The sequence below is a fragment of the Apodemus sylvaticus genome, chromosome 6, assembly GCF_947179515.1.
Source record: "Apodemus sylvaticus chromosome 6, mApoSyl1.1, whole genome shotgun sequence".
NCBI classification, from domain to species: Eukaryota; Metazoa; Chordata; class Mammalia; order Rodentia; family Muridae; genus Apodemus; species Apodemus sylvaticus.
Window position 1 is genome coordinate 1,201,733 of NC_067477.1, and position 25,563 is coordinate 1,227,295.

At 40.0% G+C, this 25,563-nt stretch overlaps 1 pseudogene; it reads left to right on the plus strand.

Annotated features, from left to right (window-relative positions):
• The first annotated feature begins 2,370 nt into the window (after positions 1 to 2,370).
• Positions 2,371 to 19,627, plus strand: LOC127687754 (targeting protein for Xklp2-like; annotated as a pseudogene).
• The last annotated feature ends 5,936 nt before the right edge of the window (positions 19,628 to 25,563 follow it).

A 25,563-nucleotide genomic window follows, 5' to 3' on the forward strand; every position in this document is an offset into this window, starting at 1 on the left:
TATATCACTTTTGGAGTTCCAATTGCTATTCTGAAAGCTTAAGGAAAATAAGTCCCATTAGCTCTGGTGTAAAATAAATCTGTTGATCTAAACCTTAATAATATCTCTTTTATGAATGCAAGCATAGATTAGTTAAGTCAGCCATTCTAAGTACACAACAGGCAGTGGAGAGCCAGGCTTTGGCTGTATCAGTTCTTTCTTAAAATTCATCTTCAATAATCTTTATTATTCTTTAAAAGGTCACAGCTAATCTTTTTGATCAAATTTTTGATGTGTAATAATTCTATATATTAAGTATGGTAAAAATAATATCCACAAAAGAAAACACCCCATGGCAAAAGCTTAAAGAGTACAGTTTGGCATGAACAGTGAGTCAGTCTTTTTCAGAAAAGCTTGGAGTATTGCTCATCAGTAAGTATGTGGCTTGCACACATAAAGCCCTGAGTTCAATTTCCAGCATCAAAAAGTACAACAATGACAATAATAATCTCCAGAATTTGCAACAAAATACCACATGACTATGGTTAATGTAACTTCTGAAAATGTCTACACAAAATGGTTATGGAAGAACGAACCAGCCCTCCTGAATTTCACTCTGCCTGTGTTTGCGGTAGATTCTGCACATACTGTCCTCTCTTAAGACTTCTACACTCTAGTCTGCCAGTCTGGAGATGGCAAGCTGCTTCCCTCATGTTTTGCAGTTAAAGATGGACATTTTCACCTGTGGGCATCATGAAAACCATTCCCTTGTGCTCAAACCAAATGACTGCAATTCCCAAATCATGCACAATCATGTGCTCTGGTTACAAAGAATACAGAACACTGTATTAGTAAATGCCTGTATGGGTCCAATTAGGACTCACAATATTCCTGCCATTGTGAATATTAGCATTAACAATAAACATGATTAACAAGACCAACATTCACTGGAACCCCCAGTGTGCTAGGCGTTGTGCTTGTGTAGACCACTTTTCTCATTTAGCCCAAGGCAAGCACTTCTTGCTCTATTTAGAGCAAAGAAAGTTGAATAACAGAGACTACAGCTCCTTTGCAAATGTGCAATCAGGAGCAAGAAAGCAACCAGATTGATCAGTGCCTCTTAGATCTGCCCTTGCTGTGCTTCCCTTCTGTGGGTGCTTCTTTCTGTGGATGACAGTTTCTGCAGCAGCATTCAGCCATGAATCTTGAGTACAAAATAGAATTTGACCCTCATGGTTTAGCTATAACTGAAAAGACAACTTGCACAAAATTTTCTCATAAAGCCTGTTGCCAAGATCCTCGAGAACAGCATGTGCTCTTCCAGATGAAAGTGATAAGATGGGTGATGTTGCTGAGAGCTGCAATTCCTGTTAACCAGGCAGCTGTAGGAGAAGCCACTTCCGTTGGCCTCCATGGAAGCCTGTGCATTGGCTTCTTGGAGAGAGCTGGCTCAGAAAACCACATGCAAGAAGTTTTCATTGATGAAAGGCTATTAACAGGAAATGGTCACTAGATGGTCATAAACCCACTAAGCTGGCAGAGGAGCCTTTATGTCATTCTCTGGATATAGCCAGGCTGACAACTCACTTGAAGTTTGAAAAGGGAGTAGCTGAAGACAAAAGGAGTCTCTGACCAATAAGTTATACTGAAGTCATTCACCTGCATCTGGAAATTTAACATCATACTAAATACTGTAAGATCTGGTGTCCAAAGAGCTGTACATTTTTTCAAAGAGTGTTTGGTCTCATGGCTGGCAGATACTAATAATACTAACCATTGCTCTGAAAACAGACACACATACACACACACACACACACACACACACACACACTCCATGTCTTCCTCTGCTTTGCCCCAGGTTCCTTCAAGTTAAGTCCATCAGCTCCTTGTAGCTCTCCTAGATCCTTTTTTTTCACACACTATAGGAATACCCTAAGGGATCAGGTTTTGGTCATTTCATCATGAGTCTGCTCTTTCAACCACACTATAATCAAAGGGCTTCTAAGAGGTTGTAGTTTATCCTAGCCAAACCATGGAACTCTAAGCTACAAGTCCGTTATTTCCTATGTGTAACATGGGGAAAAGATGGTGATTGAGGTAATCTTTGAATCCCATTATCACAATAGTTTCTGCAGATCTTGACAAAATCCCCATTTCACTTTCAAGACTTTATATTCCTATACCACAAACAAGCTTTTGAACATAAAAACTAATTATCTGCCTCAAGCACTTGGCCCTTAAGATTTATATGTTTGGTATGAGTTTAATCATAAATCCAACTGACATCTCTTTTCTAAGTATATCAGCCCTCACACAGAAAGCAATATGTGAAGAAAATTACATGTTGGGAGGGTGGGGGTGATGAGTTCTAAGCTCCTGAGGAGCAGAAACATGAAGTACGGAATTCTGAAGAAGGGATCTCAAGACAGTATCAGCTCATCCTGCTTCCTGCAATACAGAAATTTTTATCCTATTTTTAGGTAACTCTAATAAGGATCACAGCAGAATTGATGTAACATTTGCCTTGTACCAGCACCATGGATGAGTTTATTCTTTAATTCCCACACCCCAAGCCTTCTTATCTTCTTTCAAAGATAAGGAAAGGGAGTTTTAGGGATATTCATTAGCTTATGGAACTCACAAAAGTGGTAGAACCAGGCACTGTTTTAGTATCTGGATCTACCAAAGGTTCATGATACAAAAATATGTAATGAAAAGCTAAGTGTACAGACTGAAGCAAACATCAGACATGTAAATGTACCCTGGCAACCATTTGACTGGGTCTGTAATAAATATTCACACACAGAGAGGCACATGATGAAAGATTATAGAAGAATGTCTCCTAAGATTAGTGCCTGAATTGGTACATAAAGGCTAAGCTTGATGCGTAGATGGTAGAATAAATTAAGTGAAAAGATTATTTCAGATCCATAAAACAACTGAAAGGAGCAAGGCAAGCTTGAATGTAGCTTTTATCAGTTTGTACTATTTCTTCAGTTACTTACAAGTGAGTCAGAAACCTGGTGCCTTATATTAACAGTCACATTGCTCATAAAGCTGCAATTTGGATGAGGTCAGTGTAACTGTACTTAAAACAGTATCATCTGACACAGGATGAAGATGGGAACAAGGATTCAACATGCACTTACATCTGAACCACCATGAACAGGCAAGATGAGACATATGCTGAGAAGACAGGCTGCTAGACCTCCCCCTACCCTGCCTTTGGTGTATATCCAAGGGTGAGCATCTTTCAGAGACACACACACATGAAGTCATAATGCATTTTGGATCTAATATGTAAGTCAAACAGAGTCATTTCCCATTATCTACTTGCTAAGATAGTGACACAATGTCATCTGAATTCAAAACAAAGAAGGAAAACTTCAGTATGTGGGGGGTAGCATGGCATGAAGGTATTTGGGGAGTATATGAGAAGCACACAGAATGAGAAATGTGACTTGGAATATATTTTAAATGCAGTACATGGCAAAACTCTAAGAATATAAACATAAAATAAAATGTAAATAATGTAATTTCCTATAACCAAATCTGCCCTTGTTCAGATCTAATCTCATTATTAGCTGTAAAGAGAGGTCTAACAGCATAAAGCCAAGAAAAGAAATCATCAAACTCAGGGCTGAAATCAGTCAAGTGGAAACAAAGAGAACCATACAAAGAATCAACAAAACCAGGAGCTGGTTCTTTGAGAAAATCAACAAGATAGATAAACCCTTAGCCAGACTGACCAAAGGGCACCGAGAAAGTATCCAAATTAACAAAATAGAAATGAAAAGGGGGATATAACAACAGAAACTGAGGAAATTCAAAAAAATCATCAGATCCTACTACAAAAGCCTATACTTAAAACAACTGGAGAATCTGGAGGAAATGGACAATTTCCTAGACAGATACCAAATACCAAAATTAAATCAGGACTAAATAGATCATCTAAACAGTCCCATAACCCCTAAAGAAATAGAAGGGGTCATAGAAAGTCTTCCAACAAAAAAAAGCACAGGACCAGATGACTTCAGTGCAGAATTCTATCAGACCTTCAAAGAAGACCAAACATCAATACTCTTCAAACTATTCCACAAAATAGAAACAGAAGGAACACTACCCAATTCCTTCTACGAAGCCACAATTACACTGATACCAAAACCACACAAAGATCCAACAAAGAAAGAGAACTTCAGGCCAATTTCCCTTATGAATATCTATGCAAAAATACTCAATAAAATTCTTGCCAACCAAATCCAAGAACACATCAAAACGATCATACACCATGATCAAATAGGCTTTATTCCAGGGATGCAGGGTTGGTTCAATATACGGAAATCCATCAATGCAATCCACTACATAAACAAACTCAAAGAAAAAAACCACATGGTCATTTCATTGGATGCTGAAAAAGCATTTGACAAAATTCAGCATCCTTTCATGCTTAAAGTCTTGGAAAGAACAGGAATTCAAGGCCCATACCTAAACATAGTAAAAGCAATATACAGCAAACAGGTAGCCAGCATCAAACTAAATGGAGAGAAACTTGAAGCAATCCCACTAAAATCAGGGACTAGACAGGGCTGCCCCCTTTCTCCTTATTTTTTCAATATTGTACTTGAGGTACTAGCTCGGACAATTAGACAACATAAGGAGGTCAAAGGGATACCAATTGGAAAGGAAGAAGTCAAACTATCATTATTTACAGATGATATGATAGTCTACCTAAGTGACCCAAAAAACTACACTAGAGAATTCCTACAGCTGATAAACAACTTCAGCAAAGTAGCTGGTTATAAAATCAACTCCAGCAAATCAGTAGCCTTCCTATACTCAAAGGATAAGCAGGCTGAGAAAGAAATTAGGGAAATGACACCCTTCACAATAGCCACAAACAGTATAAAGTACCTTGGGGTGACTCTTACCAAACATGTCAAAGATCTGCCATTCACATGAAATCAGCATGAGTTCCCATACCGTAGACTGGGTGTGAGGAAGCCTTGTCATCACACAAAACCCTGTGTCTCAGCCACATGGCAAATATACACTCATGTGTTAACTATAGTGTGGACTTAGTTACCAACTTTATACAAAGGCATAAGTTTGATTCTTGATTGAGAGTTGCAAGCTATTTGTCCTAGGCAGCCATACAGATCTCTTTTATAAAAGGCAATGTTGATGACTTGACCAAGAATTACTAATTTTTTTTTCTGAACAATTCTAGGGAAGGCCCTTATTATTTTTAACAATGTGCTTAGAATGGCTTGAACTCATTCAGTTTCGTCATATTCAATCAAGTCAGCCATTGTAACATTTTATTATAACAGACTATCAAAGACTAATGTGTTTGATACAAGGATCAAAACATGAGTGGTTTAGTATTGCTTGCCATGCCAAGGCCTCTTGTAGATGGCTCTCTCTGGCAACTCAGAGTGACGCTGAAGCATTAGGCTTTTCTCAGCCAGTGTCATCTGACTTTGAACTTTCAGCTTATTAACCACCCCCTTCCCACTTCATAAGATCACAAGAGGCACAGAACAGGAAAATACTGAGTCTTTTTTGTCTTTCATAATGAAGCAAATAAAAGTAATGATAAGCAAAAGCATATACTGATCCTGTTCCCATGAATTCGTAAGGGATCTGAAGTTAATCGATCACATTCATATGGGGTGGAAAGGAGATTCCTTCTATGAAGAAAGAGCTCCTGATTCTATGAGAGTATTGTGGTTACTCTTAGTTTAAGGACACCTGAAAGTCTTGTTTGTCAGAAGTCAAAGCTTCAAGATACTAGGCAAGGATAGGGAGCCAGTAAGAGGTGAAGCCAAGGGTTAGTACCCAGGTCCTTAGATGAACTGGGAGTGTTGCTTTCTCTGGAGTGAGGGCTGTTATAAAATCCTAAGCCATGCCTCATTTGTTCTGAAGTATGAGCACGTCCTCAAACATGTGCCCTTATCATTTTTACCCTTCGTGATGTGACACAGTTGAAGGTTCCAATGCTAGCACCTTGTCCTTGAACCTCCAAAGCTGTAAGAACCAAATAAACCTCTTTTCTCTGTAAATAGTCTACTTGGATATTACATTATAGTGACAAAAAAAAGCTAACAGTGCATATTATAAACGGTACATTATATTGGAACAGACTTTATGATACGTTCTGTATATGTTCTATTATAAAGAGGCCGACAGGTACAAAGGGAAGGCTTTTGTGGGGCAATAACTGAACTGAAGCTAAAGGAAGAACGTAAGAAGAAGAGATGGAAAAAGACAGGAAAGTCAAGGGTCTTAAATAAGGACCAAGCTCACAGGCTGGTGTGTGGTTCAGGTGATCTGGAGGGATCTTATCCTAAAAAGCATAAAGAGCCATTGACAAGTTTTCAGCATGTGCGGTTTTAAACTCCATCCATTGCAGAATGTGTAATCAAAATCAAGTGGTCATGGGACAGTAGTTGTTTGGTTTGTCCTTTCCATGCCTCCTGCCATACCACACTTCTTTGAGATTATAGTTGACGTTCTCTTACCTCCTTAGCAATGTTTGAGCTCCTTAGAGTCCCTCCCTAGATTCTTCCACTTTACAACGTAGAGTCAATTCTTTTAAAATGCAACCTCAGTCACATCACTCCATTTCAGAGACAGGGTCAGTAGAAAATACATTCAAGGCTTCTGATTTTTGTAATCCAGGAAAATCTGTCATTCCACCCCCCATAGTGGACTCCCACTCTTCCTCATGTCAATCTCCCTTGCCCAAACTTTATCTTTAGTCTAGGACTCAGACCCTGCCACCTCCCTAGGATGACCTACTTTGAGTTTTTTCTACCTTATTCCTACTCCTCCATTAGAATACCATCTATGTCCCAACCTGTGGATTTCCATAGAGTTTCCATGCAGTTTCCAGGCATCTCTCCCTGTGGCCTCAGAACTCTTGTTTCCTATGTCTTAAATATCTTCAATCAGTTATACATAAATGTACAATTCTGTGATGCTCTGTAATTGTTTACATTAGTTCAGCTTGTTTCTCTAGGGCCAAACACAAGTCCCCTGTGGGCAGGAAACATGTGTTTTAGATCTTGGATGCCATTTACAACTCTTAGCTAAAGGATAAACAACAGACACAAAGTCAAGACTACACTGACACTTGGTTTGTCTGGAGATAGCACAACTCTATTTTGTAAGCAACACTGATATCTAGTGGTCAAAATGCAGCATAACTTCTTTAGATGAAGGCAATGAGACATGAACAAAAAAAAAGTATTACAGATATTTAATGGAGCCAAATTATCCCCATTAATTGTGAATGTTTATGAAGGGATTTCAAACACAGACTGATGTGCTCTGTCTGCCTGGTTGCTTTCTCCCTCTTCTGTAGACCAATGGCCCACAAACATGCTGAAGTTTCCCTGCCAGCTACTTACAAACCACAACTTCCCTTTCCCGTGGAAGATCACCAGAAGTTTTTGTGACAATTATGTGACTTTTAACTTTCTACTTCCTGTACAGATAGAGGTTAATACGAAAAAATATTTATTTTGGATATAAAATATGCAATTGAGGAAGAAACTTGAGATGGGAACTATGATAGGCAAAGAACAAACTCATTTCAAAGCTCAGTGTGAGAATCACCATGAGCACAAAGCAAAGCTGGTAGACTGTGGCATCTGGGGGACATAGGATCAAATGTCAACTTTTCCCACTGAAGCTATGTGGTTGTTGTGACAGCCTGACATCTCTGGGGCTCAATTTCCTCATCCTAAACAAGGATGACAGACATTTTCCCAAGCCACTGAGGGTTGGGGAGTGGGTGCAATAGAATCCTATATAATAAAATTCTGACCTGAAGCAGACAGTCAATAAATGATAGACAACTATTGTTATTGCTCTATTCTTTTTTTTTTTTTTTTTTTTTTTTTGGTTTTTGGATTTTGTTTTTTTCGAGACAGTGTTTCTCTGTATAGCCCTGGCTGTCCTGGAACTCACTCTGTAGACCAGGCTGGCCTCGAACTCAAAAATCCTCCTGCCTCTGCCTCCCAGAGTGCTGGGATTACAGGCGTGCGCCACCACCGCCCGGCTTGCTCTATTCTTTACTAGGGATAATAAGTCTTCTTCTTTCCAGTCTGACATTTTAAAAACAAAGTTCCTGGTTTTTAAAGTTGGAATCTAATACTAATTAAATTACCTCATGTCTCCTGGTTTTACTTACTGTTGCAAAAAAAATAAATTCGCGAAAACTATTTAAAATGTCTGAAAATGAAACAGGAATTCTAATTTCTAGAACCCAAATGTAGAACAAGGAGGAGGAAGAGGAGAGGAAGAAGAGTAACAGACAATAATTATCTCTGTAAGTAGCACTTAGAAAAATAATATATTTAAATTATGTCCTAATGAGGTTTACCATTGCTATGATGGAACACCATAACCAAAAGTGAGTTGGAAGGGGGCTATTTGGCTTACTTACATTTCCATCTTTTACTCTAGCATTGAAGTAAGTCAGGGCAGGAACCTGGAGATAGGACTTGATACAGAGGCAATGGAGGAGTGCTGTGTACTGGCTTGCTCTAAATGGTTTGCTCTAAATGGCTTGCTCGGCCTTCTTTCTTTATAGAACCCAGGACCACCAACCCCAAAATAGCACCATCCCCATCGAGCTGGCCCCTCTAATATCAATCACTAAGAAAATGCCCTACAGCCTTGCCTACGGCTTAGCAGCATTTTCTCAATTGAGGTTCCCTCCTTTCTGATAACTCTAGCTTGTGTCAAATCAACACAAAATTATCCAGCATACTCAGGAAACCTGAATCTGAGAAAATTAAAAATGGGGCTCTAGGGGGGGCTAGAAAAGGGGAAATCATTTGAAATGTAAATAAATTATATCGAATAAAAATAAATAAATAAAGAAAGAAAGAAAGAAAAAAATGGGGCTCTGCAAAGAAATGCAAACAAGCATATCACAAACACCCTGCAAGCACTGTGCAGATTTTTTTGCTCTCTCTGGGAAGAATGTGAATAACAATTGCCCCTTTAAAATGTGTTTTGCTTAGAAAACATCACCAGTCAGCCTTTCTTACATAAAGAATTTTGTATATAATGGTTTCCTTTCCCATTTTTCCCACAAATGAGCCTATAAATAAATCTCAATTTTGTAACTCCACAGATTGTCTACAGTAAGGAGCATCTTAGTTATGTTTAACTGTCAACTTGACACGGCTTAGACTAACCTGTAAAGGTAGTCTAAATTGAGGGACTGCTCAGATTAGGCTGCCCTGTGGGCATCTCTTTAGGGGATTATCTTGATTGTTAATTAATGTAGGAGGGCTCAGCCCACTGTGGATGGCACCACTCCCTAGGCATGTAGGTCTCTGCTGTGTAAGAAAGCTTTCTGAGCATGAGTCTGAGTAAGCCACCAAGCACTGTTCCTCTACACTTTCAGTTTCTGGTTCCTAATTGAGTTTCTGATCAATGTTATTAATTGATTAACTTTTATTTAGATGTGTAAATCAGATAAATCCTTTCCTCCCCTAAGGTATTTTTAGAGAAGAAACAAGAAGCAAAGCCTGTGATACATCTTTAAGAATATCAAAGAACATCCAAATTGCTAGGCTGAAGGCTTTTGAATTCTCTGTGTTAAGTGTTGATTGATGATAATGAATACATACCCTCTCTGATTGGCAGCCCTGACAATGTGAGCAAATGATCTCCTCTGCTCCTCAGACTAGTTCAGCAAAGTGCTTGTAAAAATCTGGACTTCTCACTTTCATTATTTGTTACCTTGGGCTTAAGCAACCATGAATTTCAAGGTATTAAAGCAACAGAGGCTTATTTCCTACATATATGATGGATATTGCAGGTTGACTGAAGGTTCTGTCTCATGTCATTTTCTTCCTAGGTTTCTGTTGAAGAGGCAACCACTAGGAGGGACACAAAGACCTAACTAGACATCTCTTGCCACCAAATGAAACATTCAGTACCAAGAATGGATTACTTCTGTTGTTGGACAAAGGAGCCTCATGGAAACCCCCAAACAACACAGGCTGTTGCCAAAGCTATTGGTAGCTCTCCACAAACTGACAGTTAAGGCCATACTTAAGGGCAGGCCCCATGCCCAGTAGTAGATGGTCAACACAAAATGAACTCAAATGTTATTTTTGAAGGTGGTGTTGTATTTTTGTTATGTTTGTTTTTGTTTGGTTTGGGTTTTTTGTCTCATAATACTTTGTCTAGGCATTTTTTTAACCTTAGAAGATTCTGCCTATATATTATGGTTTTAGATTTTGTGGTTTTTATTGGATTTCTGTGTGTGTGAATGAGTGTCTCTGCATCTGTACCTGTTTCTAGTGTTTTTATCTTTGGTTCTTTTTCTGCTCATTTTGTCATATTTTGGGTGTTTTATTTTGTTTGTTTATTTTGTGTTTTGTAGAGAAAGATAGGGTGTGAAGTTGGGTGGGTGGGGAGGTAGTGGGGGATCTGGGAGGAGTTAGGGGAGAGGAAATCATGATCAGAATACATCAAATGAAAAAAATCTTCTTTTCAACTTAAAAAAGGGTTCCTGTATCAAGTTGTCACTGATAAAAATCACATGGTATGGGCTTACTACATCTGTGGTCACATCTTTTCCTGTCATGCCTCTCAAAATCACACTCAAAAAACTGATTTTAAATCAAGAGTCCTTTTTACCTACCCCATTTGTCAATCTGTCCTTAGTTTCCCATAGAGTCTATAGAATCCTTGCCTGTTGTTAAAATAATGACCTAATGCCGCATATCTTATGAATGAACCTTTTTAAAACTAAGTTGTTTTTAATCATTTGCTAAACAGACCATTTCATAGCAAAGAAAACAAAACAACAAGACAAACCTACCAAAATAATCTTCCTTTACACAATAAAGGGATTTCTATCAGGCCACGAACACACAAATTCTCACAGTGGGGAGGTCAGTATCATTCGAAGGAAAGCAAGTCTCCCTGGAGAGCTAACACAAGACATCATTTTCCCCATTGTCATTGCCAAGCTCTCAGAATATCTCCCATGAGAGAACATCTATCCACTACATATGCTTGAAATCATTTTTGGCTCTTTGCTAATACTGAGATGAGTTCTGTTTTTATCATTTTAATAGCTAATATATCCTTGTTATTATCAAATAAAACCCAGAATTTTCTCAGTACTATATCATCAGTAGATTAGAAACTAGGTGGTCAATAAGTACTCATTAACAGCCAAACAGGGGATTTAGGGCTTTCTAAGTTACTTTCAAGATCCCAATGTCTGTGGTCAGCTTTCAAAGTTCTACTTTTTGTTCACTCAAGAGAAACTGAAATCCTGAAGAGAGGCCCCGAAGTGCAGAGAGGCCCGGGGTGGATAGCAGGAATGCTTTTTCTTGCCAGTGCCCCACATGTTCTGCTGGGTTGGGTGACACATGGCTAGGTTTAACTAGTTTCTGTGTCTGACTTGACCAGAAATCATATTTCATTTTATGCTCATTCATACTGAATTTGATGGTTTACAGCTCAATGATTCTAACCAAACCCTGTCTCCAAAATATACAGTGCTATTGTTTAAAACATTCAAAGGTTGAAGGGTAAGGCAGATAAGTGATCTTGGTTAGACCAAAGCATTTCCTTCCATACCACTGCAGTCCTTCACACTGAAGGCCTTCAGTACCCTAAGAAAAAAATTGTGGTTCTTGAAGCCAGGAAAGCACAAAATCTACCACAGGTATTTTAGAAAGATTATATGAAACCATTTGGAATATGGGATAACTCCTCCTTTTATGCCTACTGCTGTGTTTCTATATTTAACTCCTTCTACCTAATACTGCTCTGCCTCCTTTCATAGATCTTTGTGCCAAAGCCTCCTATCTATTAAGAACATGGAGAAATCTTTACCAACTCACTACCCCAAATCTAGAGTACAATTCTCAAGGTAGAACAATTCAGGTTGAAAAGTTTCTGGTTTCCACCATCCCTCACTCATGATTAGCATTCTGAAAATCTGTTCATTTCTCTTTGGCCATATGTAGAACTATAAAGTAGATAGAACTAGCTGATGAATGCTGCCATAGTTTTTCTCTTTTAATTTTAAGTGTCATTGTAATACACAATATAATAAGAACATAGGCTATTTGTTAGTATTCCTGACAGAACATTAACACTCTGCATGGGAAGAAACCTCATGTTTAAGAAACTGTTATGCAGCCGGGCAGTGGTGGTGCATGCCTTTAATCCCAGCACTTGGGAAGCAGAGGCAGGCGGATATCTGAGTTCCAGGCCAGCCTGGTCTCCAGAGTGAGTTCCAGGACTCACTGGCTACACAGAGAAACCCTGTGTAGGTTTCTCTGGCTACACAGAGAAACCCTGCCTCGAAAAAACAAAAACAAAACAAGAAACTGTTATGCACAGCACAAGTGCCTTAGATGTGAATTCAAACATCTGTCCTGTTTTGTAGTAACAGCACAAAAATATTTCCCTGTATTAATCATGTCCTATTTTCTGATGCCTTAAGATACTAAAAATTTGCTGACTTTAAGAGAATTGCCCTAGTTCTTGCTTAAGACAGACAGCAACAACATACCCCTGAACATGGGCTCAGAGTCAGAACCTTGTCCTGCTTCTTTACCAGGTTCTCACACTATCTCTAGATCTAATCACCATAAGGCCAAGTACTGAACAACTAAAGGTATCTCCTATTCCCCAGATCATACTAGGGTTATTCAGGATAGCCAACTATGAGCAGGCTTACCTAACCCTTCTAATGGAACAGCATTAAAGATGATTGCCTGGTTTTCCTATATTCTCACTATCCTGACTAAGCCAAGTGCTATACCAAGACCCAACTTGGCAGACCTGTTAGGTTAAGCTTCATCCTTCCTGACAGTTCTTTCCAGGTCTGTGTATCTAACTATACCTAGACCATTTGGAAAAGTTTTGACATTGTACTGACTGAACTATCTGGGCCACTTCTGAGTTCATCTTAAAGCAATCCATTTATAACTATTTACTTTTAAAAATATTTTATTAGCACACATTATTATTCAAGGGTTATTACCAATTTTACAGGGACCAGATGATTAAATACATTTTTTTCAGAACAGAATGATAATACAAGTCTTTGAAAGTATTTTGAAATGAACTACAAAATCTCTAAAAGTTTAAATACTACAACTTATCTAAAGGAAAATAATTTTCCCTCCTTAGATTAGAAATTATCTCAGAAACCTTTAGAAACTCAAATGGAACATTACTTCTTCTAGAACTTAATTGTTCATTTATATCCAGTAGTTCACGCTTAACATTGTAGAAAATGCTACTAGCACATGTGATCCCTCAAGTAATTGGCTATTATTTCCTTGTCCCAAGGAAATTAGTTTTGTGCCTTTTCTTTTCCTTATTTTAGTACATGTAGAACAGGCTGGATTCTAAACATTGACTTATTTAAATTGGCTTCATATTAACATGTGAATGGCAATATTTAAAATTATGTGTAGACCCATGTACATGAACACACACACACACACACACACACACACACACACACACACGCACGCACGCACGCATGCACGCCACCACACATATCTGTATCTATCTGATTTAAGAGCTCTCTTTTCAGACTGAGAATTGAATAAAACTCAGGCCAGTCAATGACAAATAACAAAGTAAGCATTAAGAATCTTAATTCCTCATCTTTAAAAAGACGCTACAGTACCATTTTTATGAAATTTTGGTGAGAAGCTAATAAGCAATTGTCTAAATCTACTTTGAACCTACCAAAGACTGAAGGCTCTGTAAACAGGGTGGAGTTGGGGCAGAGAAACTCAGTGATTTGAGGCTATTTTTCCATTGCTGCCTGGTTTCCAGAACTCATTCATACAGAACTCTGCCATCTCTTTACAGATGCCTTTGAGGTAAATGACACAGGATATGAGTCCACTCGACCTGAGGTTCAGCCTCAGCCTGCTGTCTTAGACATCTTCTCAGAGTCAATGAATAACCCTGAGCAACCACTGATCTGGGAGGATATGGGGGGATTCTCCTGCTTCTGAAATAAGCAAGGCATGTCCCTACAAGCACCTATAAACTGTAACAGTAATGGTGAATCTTAGATGTATAGAAAGACAGCAGAACACAGTTCAGAACATAAATTTTGAAGTAGGCAGTTTAGCTACTTCACTTGAATAGCTGCATTATATAGACAATAACATGTCTTCTAAACTCAAGACTCATGTAAAAACAGGGCTACACTCCGTGATTAATAATATTACTTGCATCATAATATGGAATATTTATTGAAATTCCATATAATTATTCTCATACTTCAGAGAATAAGTGCTTATCATGGAAGCTATGTCAACCTTTGCAGACTTTGAGAACAAAGCCATTTTTTCCTAATATAAGCAAATGCAGAGGTAGTCAACACTACACTCACTTAAGGAAACAGGAGGCATGCAGAGGCTCGGCCCAGATCATAAAGCACTCAATGGAAGTGTTGGATTTCTTCCCTAAGACCCAACCCTTCTCTAGAGAAATTTCTGTGGTTCTTTCATTTCACTTAAAAGGGGGAAAAAAAGGCAAAGAGAAAAATCTTCCATTTGAGGAATTCCCTTGTAGAATTTCATGGTTTTGTCCCACACTCTCTTGGGTCTAGAAAATGACTTTGTGTTCCTATGTTTAATATTCTGAGCCTCTGATAAGGATGGATTTTTGTTCAGTTTAAGGCCCACACAGGTTCCAATTTAGAACCAACCCTAAATCTTTTGTGGCTTTCAGTTAGTCTTGGCAGAACACTTTCAGGGTGGGAGGATTCTTAATGGGTTTCTTTAAAGAGTTCATTTAGGCTCAAACCAAAGTAAACTAACAATTCTATTCCCATGAATTTTAGAGACAAGGGTTAGGCTTCAGGAGAAATGTGGTAAGCAGAGCCTACTGAGAACAGAGCTGATACTGGAAGGCATGAAACTGCAAGTCTATGGAGTCATTAAAGAGGTTTTTTCATGAAAATCTTTTTAAAGCAACTTTAACTCCTTTCTGGTTCCCACATCTTACAGATGTCAGAATGCACCCAGGCATGAACCTGCCTGCTAATAGATCATTGTGGTCAAATTCAATCCTAGAAACATGAAATCATAAAATGAATGTCTGATAGGACAAAACAGCTTTACATTTTTCTTGAAATGGCAATGCAAATTAAAACTCTAACACAGAATAAGTAATGAGGCTTTCTAACCACTTCTCCCTGCTAAAAGGCACTCCTGGTCCTACCTAGGATCTTTGCGTTACTAGACAAACATCTACCAGAGGTTGTGAAAAATAACAATGTTTGTCTCTGATGTTTCTTCCTCTTTTTTATAGTGTTGATGTTATTGTGTCTGAAAATTTTTATGGTTAGGTAGTTTTTCATCCTCTGAATTATAAGAAACTGATATACTGCTCTTAATTCCTTCTCATAAAAACTTATAAGAAAGAATTCAAATGAGAGTTTTTTTTGAATGAACTCATGGTTCAAATATAGTTTAAAATTAAAAATAAAAATTTTTATATTAATAAGATTGCTTGATATACAAACCAATAATTCTATAAAAATCAAGCAAATTTTTATATTAATCAAACTATTAATGTTCTTAATATTTTCTTAAAGTAACAGTGTTTATATTAAAACAAGGTCAAATACATTTTTGTCCCTTCCCCCCACAGCATTTAGCTGTGACCCTCCTGGCTGGCAACCCCCACCCTTCCCCAGGCGTTATCTCCAGCCTATTCAAGCTGTGGCATTCCTGGCCTACAGCCTCCACCCTTCCCCTGGCGTTATCTCCGGGCCCTTGTTCCATTGGGAACGATACTTCACCTTAACTACCAAGGCAGCCTCAGCGCAGCTCCACCCGGAGACCAGTAGAAAACTGCGTGACTGAAAGCAGACAACCCTTCGAGAAGAAGATCTAATGAACTCTCGGCCATTTGGGGGGCAGGGTGGTTTTTCCAAAGATTATAAATATTGGCTAATTGATAGTAAAGTCGGTCTCTATGGGCAACTTTCCTCTTGACTCATTTCTCTTTCGCCCCCTTCCCGTTAACCTCAGAATGCTCTTCCAGGTATTCCGGTTCATATGTGGCCGCTGGCAGCAACACATTTTAACTATTTTAAATTGTTTAATAGTTACTGTGTTTTCAGAATTATTGACACCATCAAATAATTTAGTTTTTGTTATTACAATGATAGATAATAGATACATAATAGGTAGATAGATGATAGTTAAATAGATAATAAATAATAGGTAGATGATAGATAGATGGATGGATGGGTAATAGATAGTCCACTATTTTAACTAAAATTAAAGTGGTACTACCTCAGAATACAGGTTTTTAGTCCTTCAAGGTATTTACCTAGAAGACATGAGAGTTATCTATTCAGACTGCACTTCCATCTCTCCTACAGCATCACTCACAAAAGCTGTGATATGGAAATCAACCTAATTGTCTCTTAATGTACAAACAGATAAAGAAGATGTAGTATTCATACCATACAATACTATTTAGACATAAAAAGAATAAAATTGTCAATTACAACATAAAAAATATGTTAAGTGAATCTGAAAAATATATTATGTGAAATAAATTGAAGACAGAAAGGAAGACACCATATGATCTCATTCATATGTTGGATATAATATCACATAGAAATTGAAAATAGAACAGCAGCTACCATAGGCCAGAGCAGTGAGGATAGTAAGAGATTAACCAATGGGTATAAAGATTATTTGATAAGAAGAGTAAGTCCTGAGGTTCTATGGCATAGCAAAGTGAATATAATTAACAAATATTTATCAACTAAAGACAAAAAGAAAATAACATTTGTGACTCAACAGATAAACAAAAACATTTGAAGAAATATTTTTAAAGATTTTTATTGGCATAAGTAAGAATACATAATAATGGGTATTATTGTGACATTTTCATACATGTATAGAAAGTATTTTGATCATGTTTACCCCAATATTTTCTCTTAGTCTACCCCTACTCCCACAAAAACCCTGCCTCTTATCAAATAGCTCTGCTCTACTTTCATGTCTTTACTTATTTATTATGTATTTACCATGACTCAGTGAATTTCACTGGTCTTGTTCACAAGAGTGTGAGTGAATGATTATTTTTGAGAGCATAAGCAACTTGCCAGTGGCTACATCAATGAAAAAAATGACTCTCCCTGCACCAACAACCTGTAAATCCTCAGGGAGGTATAGGCTTTATAAGCCCCTCCTCCATAACAACAAATTCCCTGAAGATAAAACATTGACAGGTCCAATCTACAGTCTGCATAAGCTACAGCTTATACAGTCTACAGCTGCTATAAGATCAAAAAGGCCATGGTCAGGAGAAAGCATTCTACAGCACTCTGTCCCTTTCTCCAGATCTTACATTTTTTTCAGCTCATCTTCCTTGATGTTCCCTTAACCTTAATAATATCAATGTCTTATTTACAGCTGAGCATTTAACAGTCACTATGGACAGAAGTTTTGGTCAACCATGTGCCTCTGCAATAACTACCATACACTAAAGAAAGACCTCTGTGACAAAAGCTACCATCAGTTCTAACCTATAGGCATAGACATAAAGAATTAGAAGGCAAATTTGACAAAAACATTGTGCCCATGTAGCAATATACCAGTTGCAGTTGCACTGGGGACCACTGGTTTTTGACTAGGATTGGCAGTACCAGACACGAATCCTCTCCTATGGAGTGAATCTCAAATCCAAGCAATAAAATAATCTGTTACCCTAAAATAGTGATACCATTATTGTACCAGTAGGAACATCTTGCCTAACAGATGGTTATTCAAATATTTTAAAAATAAATAACACTGCTTTTCTATAAACTTTCTAAGGAAGTTTCTAAACACTTATTCTGTAAAACACGGATTGCCAAATTATTTTATAAGTCTAGCATACTTTGACAAAAGTAATGAGGAAAATTATAGATAAATATCCGTCATTCATATAGGTGCTAAAATTCTAGACAAAATAATCACAGATCAAATTGATCAGTTAAAAATAGAATAACATAAAGAACAAAGGTATAGGTTAACCTTCAAAATCAGTTGCTCTAGATTACTCTTTCTACCAATGTCCTGAAAGCAACATTCTTCCTTGTGCTGTATCTCCAGCAGCCACCTCTTAGAGAATATGATAAAAGATAGTATGAACCAGTTGAGCAGTTGTGAGACAATGGACTCAGAGTTGTTGCAAGCTGAAGCTGGGAAAGTAGTGTGAAGATGAACTATTGGGGAGAGTGTTCAAATCCTGGAAAGCGTATTCTTCTGCACTAAGTCAGGACAATGGCACAGCCCCAACTCCTTACTCTTTCGATGTCCCCACCGACTTAATCAATTTTTCATCTTTGGATGCTGAAGAGGATACTGAAAATATAGACTCATGGTTTGATGAAAAGGCCAACTTGGAGAACAAGTTTCTTCTGCAGGGTAGAAGAGGAGAATCTTTTCAGGGGAAGGCTTCCTTGAGAAAAGCCAAACTTCCACAAGGCTGTGTCACGCCATTGAAGGTAGTTGACAACACTTAGTACAAAGAGACAGAAAATCTTCAGAAACAATCTATCCCATCAAATGGTTGTTCTTCCCTGAATGCTATGAGAGCTGTATCAGGAAATATTCCTGTCCAGCCTGAGAGGAGATCTATTAGACTCTCTGTTCAGAAGGATTTAGAGCAGAAAGAGAAAAACCATGTTGCCTCTGTTGAAATGAAAGCCAAAAGATGCACTGTTCCCGCTGCTGATTATCTCCCCCCACCCCCAACAAAAGAATGAAAGTTTCTCATAAAAAGAAACCAACCAGAGGAAGAGGAGGAAGGCAGTGCTTCAGCTACTTCAAGAAAGGATGAAAGAGAAACCCTGGAGAAAGCCAAGGACAAACACACTGTACCTGGTGTGCCACCCACAAGGGAGAGAGTTCTAAAGAGTACTGAAGAGCAAGAGATAGAGAAAAGACTGAGAATGCAACAGAAAGTGGTGGAGATGGGGAAGAAGAATGAAGAGATACTTGCTCTCACAGGGCCAGGGAAACCTGTGAAGAAATCCATGAGCCAGGTGACCAAAGCAGTTGACTTTCACTTCCTCACAGATGAGTGAAGCAAACAACATCCCAAGAACCAGGAAGAGTATAAGGAAATGAACTTCATGTATGAACTTGGAAAGCATTCTTCCATGCCTGCCTGAGGGACCAGAGGATGTACCATCATTAAGCCTTTCAATCTGTCCAAAGGAAAGAAAAGAACATTTGATGAAGCAGCTTATACATATGTGCCCATTGCACAGCAGGTTGAAGCCTTCCACAGACAAACCCCTAATAGATACCATCTGAGGAACAAGAAGGATGAGAGCATGTTATGCTCCAAATCTGTGAACAAGATCACCTGAGACCCCCAGACCCCTTTACCACAGACCAAATATCATGCAAGGGTTGTCACCTGCAAAAGTGCAGCAGAGCAAGAGGCTGAGGAGCTTGGGAAATTGCAGCAATACAAATTCAAAGCACCTGAACTTGATCCCAGGATTTTTGAAAGTGGCTCCATCTTTCCCAAGAGACTGCCTGTTAAGCCTTCTACTCAGCCTGTTGGTTTTGATTTGGAAACTGAGAAATGAATTCATGAGTGAGAGTTAAAGAAGTCAAGCCACTGGAGTCTTCAAGTCACTAATGAGAGTACTATGTATGACAAAATCCTGGCTGTTGAAAACCTGATATGTCGATGTCAAAAGAGTCACTCTCATCAAGTGATTAATGCTGCCTCCAGAACACCCAGTGTAGTACCCCGAATGAAAGAAAAATAGCCTACTTGTGTATTGTCCTACCTACAAATAGAAAGTCCCTAAATGCAGCTTCTAGACAGTAGGCAAGACAAATTTCTAGGTTCCCACATGGTTTTGGCAGAATGCTCCAAATAAACTGAAACTGACCTCATTCAAAATCCCTGAGGGAAACATTGGAAGACATGGTTTAATATGGACTGTAAAACCATGCCAGGAAGTTTAGTAAGGCAGAGCAGGTTGAAACCCAGAGACTCTGTGGGCACATACCTGAGACTTAGGTGACTCCCAGCTCCCTGCCAAACTCCTGGCTTGGAACACATACCTTGCTTCTCACATAAAAGAAATGTATCCTATGGTCAAATAAACTCCATGCTAATGACATACCTAGGCCCAGAGGGCTTAGCCAATAAGCTTCCCTTCTCAGACATCGCTCCCTGCAAAAGGTATTTAAATCTTAGGCCCACCCTGAGAAGTGGGATATGGTTTTACTCATCCACTTTCCACTATGATAATAAACTATCTTTTCACCAAGATCCACTGTGGGGAACCATAAAGAAAGCCTTCCCCAACAGAGCCTCATTCTAATCTCCTGTTGAAGGCCTCCCTGCAATCCCAGCCCCAACCTCTATCAAGCCTGCCTCTGCCAAACTAAGGACAATCATCCGGGATGGAACAGGCCAGAGCTCCCCTTATCCACCAGCTCCAGGCTAGTTGCTGTGCCCAGCCCACACCTCCCCCCCCCACACACACACACTCTTTCTCTGCTCATCATCCAGCAGCACCTAGATGTCCAAGAGTCTAAGAACCCCACAGCTCCAGACTTGTCACAGGCCCAGGGAACCCCCAACCAGCTCTAGTTTTTCCATGACTAAGACTGAGTTTTCCCACCCCCAGAGTGGTGCCTTGGTGTTTTCTTATGGCCCAACACCCACCCAGTGGAGGTGTGGGATAAGTGCAGTCAAACTCTCCTTGTTCTACCTCCCCAAGCAGCTATATCCAGCACAGATGCAGGCCAATAACCCTACAGTTTGAAGGCTCTCTAGACTGTAGAGATGTCTTACAGTACAAGTAGTCTTTGGCCAAAACAGTCATCCCAAATGACTAGGAATAGTCTAGCTCAGGCTTCCATCATTGAGCAAAACACAGCTCATCTGCCCAGCCATGCATTGAGTCCTATCGCCCATTAGCCAGTCATGTTCTTGGCCAGTCATTTTTTTTTAATTTTTTTTATTCGATATAATTTATTTACATTTCAAATGATTTCCCCTTTTCTAGCCTCCCCCACTCCCCGAAAGTCCCGTAAGCCCCCTTTTCTTCCCCTGTCCTCCCTCCCACCCCTTCCCAGTTCCCCGTTCTGGTTTTGCCGAATACTGTTTCACTAAGTCTTTCCAGAACCAGGGACCGCTCCTCCTTTCTTCTTGTATCTCATTTGATGTGTGGATTACGTTTTGGGTATTCCAGTTTTCTATGTTAATAACCACTTATTAGTGAGTGCATACCATGATTCACCTTTTGAGTCTGGGTTACCTCACTTAGTATGATGTTCTCTAGCTCCATCCATTTGCCTAAGAATTTCATGAATTCATTGTTTCTAATGGCTGAATAGTACTCCATTGTGTAGATATACCACATTTTTTGCATCCACTCTTCTGTTGAGGGATACCTGGGTTCTTTCCAGCATCTGGCAATTATAAATAGGGCTGCTATGAACATAGTAGAGCATGTATCCTGATTACATGGTGGGGAATCCTCTGGGTATATGCCCAGGAGTGGTATAGCAGGATCTTCTGGAAGTGAGGTGCCCAGTTTTCGGAGGAACCGCCAGACTGATTTCCAGAGTGGTTGTACCAATTTGCAACCCCACCAGCAGTGGAGGAGTGTTCCTCTTTCTCCACACCCTCTCCAACACCTGCTGTCTCCTGAATTTTTAATCTTAGCCATTCTGACTGGTGTAAGATGAAATCTTAGTGTTGTTTTGATTTGCATTTCCCTAATGACTAATGAAGTTGAGCATTTTTTAAGATGCTTCTCCACCATCCGAAGTTCTTCAGGTGAGAATTCTTTGTTTAACTCTGTACCCCATTTTTTAATAGGGTTGTTCGGTTTTCTGGAGTCTAACTTCTTGAGTTCTTTATATATATTGGATATTAGCCCTCTATCTGATGTAGGATTGGTGAAGATCTTTTCCCAATTTGTTGGTTGCCGATCTGTCCTCTTGATGGTGTCCTTTGCCTTACAGAAACTCTGTAACCTTATGAGGTCCCATTTGTCAATTCTTGCTCTTAGAGCATACGCTATTGGTGTTCTGTTCAGAAACTTTCTCCCTGTACCGATGTCCTCAAGGGTCTTCCCCAGTTTCTTTTCTATTAGCTTCAGAGTGTCTGGCTTTATGTGGAGGTCCTTGATCCATTTGGAGTTGAGCTTAGTACAAGGAGACAAGGATGGATCAATTCGCATTCTTCTGCATGCTGACCTCCAGTTGAACCAGCACCATTTGTTAAAAAGGCTATCTTTTTTCCATTGGATGTTTTCAGCCTCTTTGTCGAGGATCAAGTTTGGCCAGTCATTTATAATAGTCTTCACTAGACTAAATAATCCTGAAACTTCTGATTCCTGTCAACTTGCCTGACCCATCTTCCTGAAAAACAAATGTCTTCTCCTGGGAGCTCTTACCTTCCAAAGAAATCTGGAAGATCACACTCCCAGTTCTCAGTGAGTGAGCTCTGTGAGGACCTTCTAGTTTCCTTTTCAGAGAATAAGTAAGAGAGTAAGAGATCATCAAATGGAAGGATGGCTCAGCCTCCAGACTCAGGGGAGAGGAGCAAAAAGAGGAGCCTGGGTGGCTTGATCAGGGGACTGTTGGGCTGAGATAAGAAGAGCAGGAGGAGGATGGGAGTGTTAATGTAGATCCTCCCCACCTGTGGAGAGTACTGGTGATGGTGGAGCACCACTGACTGCTGAAAGCACACACATTGACTGTTTGAATCTCTGAATCTTACTTCTTCACTTGAAAGACAAACTATTTACTTGCTATATAAAGAAATTTGCATAAGCTAATAAGCATTTGAATCAACAATTGTGTGTACTCAAATACTGTATAAACAGGTACTGTAAAGAGCCTGTGTTTGTAATCCAAATCACTGCACTAGTGGACCTACAGAATTCACATCTTTAGTGGTCTGACTACGCAAGGGAGCCTTGGCCTCTGAAAAGCAGCAGCTAAAGCCACTTTACAGAAAATTCCCTCAGATGTGTTCAGTCAATGACCTGTAAATGTATATTTAAAATTAGTTTCAATGTTCCTGAATTTCTTCCAACTGAAAAAAAAAAAAAAACAATTGGATTACTGTACGATGTTGATAATAGGAAAGTGGAGAAAGGGAACAGTTGAGCACTGCTAGTGAGAATATAAATTAGGGTAGTGATACTGGAAATAATATGGAAAGTCTTCAAAATTCTAAAATAACCTCTATATGATATGGAAATCTCACCTCTGGGAATATGTGTCGTAAGGGCTAGAAAAATGTGTGTGAAAAATATCACAGTTCCATGTTCACTGCTGTGATATTCACAGCAGTTAGGACATTTATCAACCTAAATGTCCATCAATAGCTGGATGAATGAAAATGAAGCACATTAGTCAAACTACATTTGTGCTTGACTAATTATTTCAAAAAAGGAACTTTTATCATTTTCATTGACATGAATGAACCTGAAGAATATTGCGGTGAATAAAATAAGTCAGGCAAAGAATGTAAAACTTAAGACTATTTATATACAGAACATAAAAACTCAAGTTCACAGAAACAGAAAGATGTAGTATGATTAACAAGGCTGAGGAAGGGAGAAGACACAGAGAGAGCGGACAATGGGTACAAAGTTAGTAAGAAACTTGTTTTCTGTGCATGGTAAGTAACTATAGGCAATGATAATTTGCTGTATATTTGTTAAAGATGGCAAAGGAATCTGAATATTTTCATCAGAAAGAAATAATGTTTGATAAGATAAATATGTTTACCCTGATTTAAACACTGCATAGTGAACACATGTATCAAAACATCCCATGGACCCAGGCATGATGACACACACCTGCAATCCTAGCATTTGGGTTACTAAAGCAGGAAGATTTGTGAAATCAAAGCCAGACTGAACTACATAAAGAAACTATGTCTCACAAACAACAATATAAAAGACATTGCACTCTTAAACTATATGTATGAATGGTGTGTGCACATGTGTGTGTGTGTTTGAGTGTGTTAAACATGTATACCATGGTAAGAGCATAGAAGTCAGAGGATAACTTTCAGAAGTTGGTTCTTTCCTTCCACTATGGGATCTGGAGATCAAATTCACATTGTCAGAAAGCTCTTTTGCTACAGAGTTATCTTGTTGGCCCTTTGCAGCTCTTATGTAATTATTTACAAATCAACTAAGAAAAACCATAAATATAAGTTATATAATCCAGAAATCACACCTGATGTCCTAAAGTATAGCATAATGATTCTGTTTTCAAAAAGCATAACTCCAATGTTGTTACCACAAACAGACACATGTACAGTGAAGTGACAGATGAGTTAGCTGACACAATTGCAGTCACTTCAAAATGAATATGTTCACGGGCGGCGGCGGCGGCAGCAGCGGCAGCAGTGGCTGCTCCAGCTGAAGGGCCATCAGCAGTGGAACCAAGGCGTCACAGGGACCAGTTAGGCCCTGCGCCCACGACCACTGACCTTCGCTGACCAGCCGGACAGCAAGCAGCTGCAGTTGTGCGGCGCCTTTCCTGCACGGAGGCCACTTCAGAACTCGGCCTCCCACCAGTCAGGAGAGGAGCATCCATCTTGGTTCCGTACTCCAGGAATCGGACAGACTGAGGTACACAAACATAATCCGAGGCCAACACCGCGGTGGTCTGAGCCCGACGGGCGTTGGCCTGCACCCAGGCCCTGGGCGGGTCGGGGGGCCATCGGGGTGCCAACCCAACCAGGAGGTTTTTTGCCCAGGCCTGCGAGCGCGCCGCCGCCATTTTGCCTGCAGGGCGACAGAGAGCTCAGGCGGGCAGACCTGTAACAGGCATAGCCTAAGGCTAACAAAGCGGGGGCCCAGGCCCCAAAAGGCACAGGACTGACCCCAAGAACTGGGCGGCTTGGTGGGCCATCTGTGAGTCAACCCGCCCAGGTGATTGTTAGCAAAGCAGACTCTCCCGGCGCTTTCAGGGAGCGCGGGCGCGCACGCCCGCCATCCTAGTCACCTGGCAAACCCAATTAACAGTCAAAGCCGTAGGGGAACTTTGCTCAGACCTTGGCCTCCCAGGCTTTTGCCTGGACTCAGGGACTGGGCGGCCAGGCTAACCTTGTGTGCGACAGCCCGGTTGGCAGATCGGCTGCCCACCGGAGTGAGCGGTACACAGGGGAGGTCACAGTAGCATACACCGTCGGCACTCCCTGGGAGTGCACACTGGCTCCATCTGCTCCACAGACACAATCTGGGGCAAGGCCTCAGGCAGAAGCCCTTAGCTCTACTCTCTCCGCTTCCGGATCCAGATCAGTCTGGGCGGCAGCATTACATCTCCAAGTCCTGCAAGTGGCTAGCTGGGCTTCCGGGCGGCCAGCTGGGAGAAGTCAGTGTGCTCCAGTGAATCCAGCGGGCCCCAGCGGGAGCCTTCCGGTGCCTGCTTTGGGATCTGAACAGCCTGGGCAGCAGCACACTGTCTACAAGCAGTGCAGGAGGTAAGCTGTGCACCAGAGGCCAACTGGGAAGGGGCAGCTTGCACTGGTGAGTCCAGC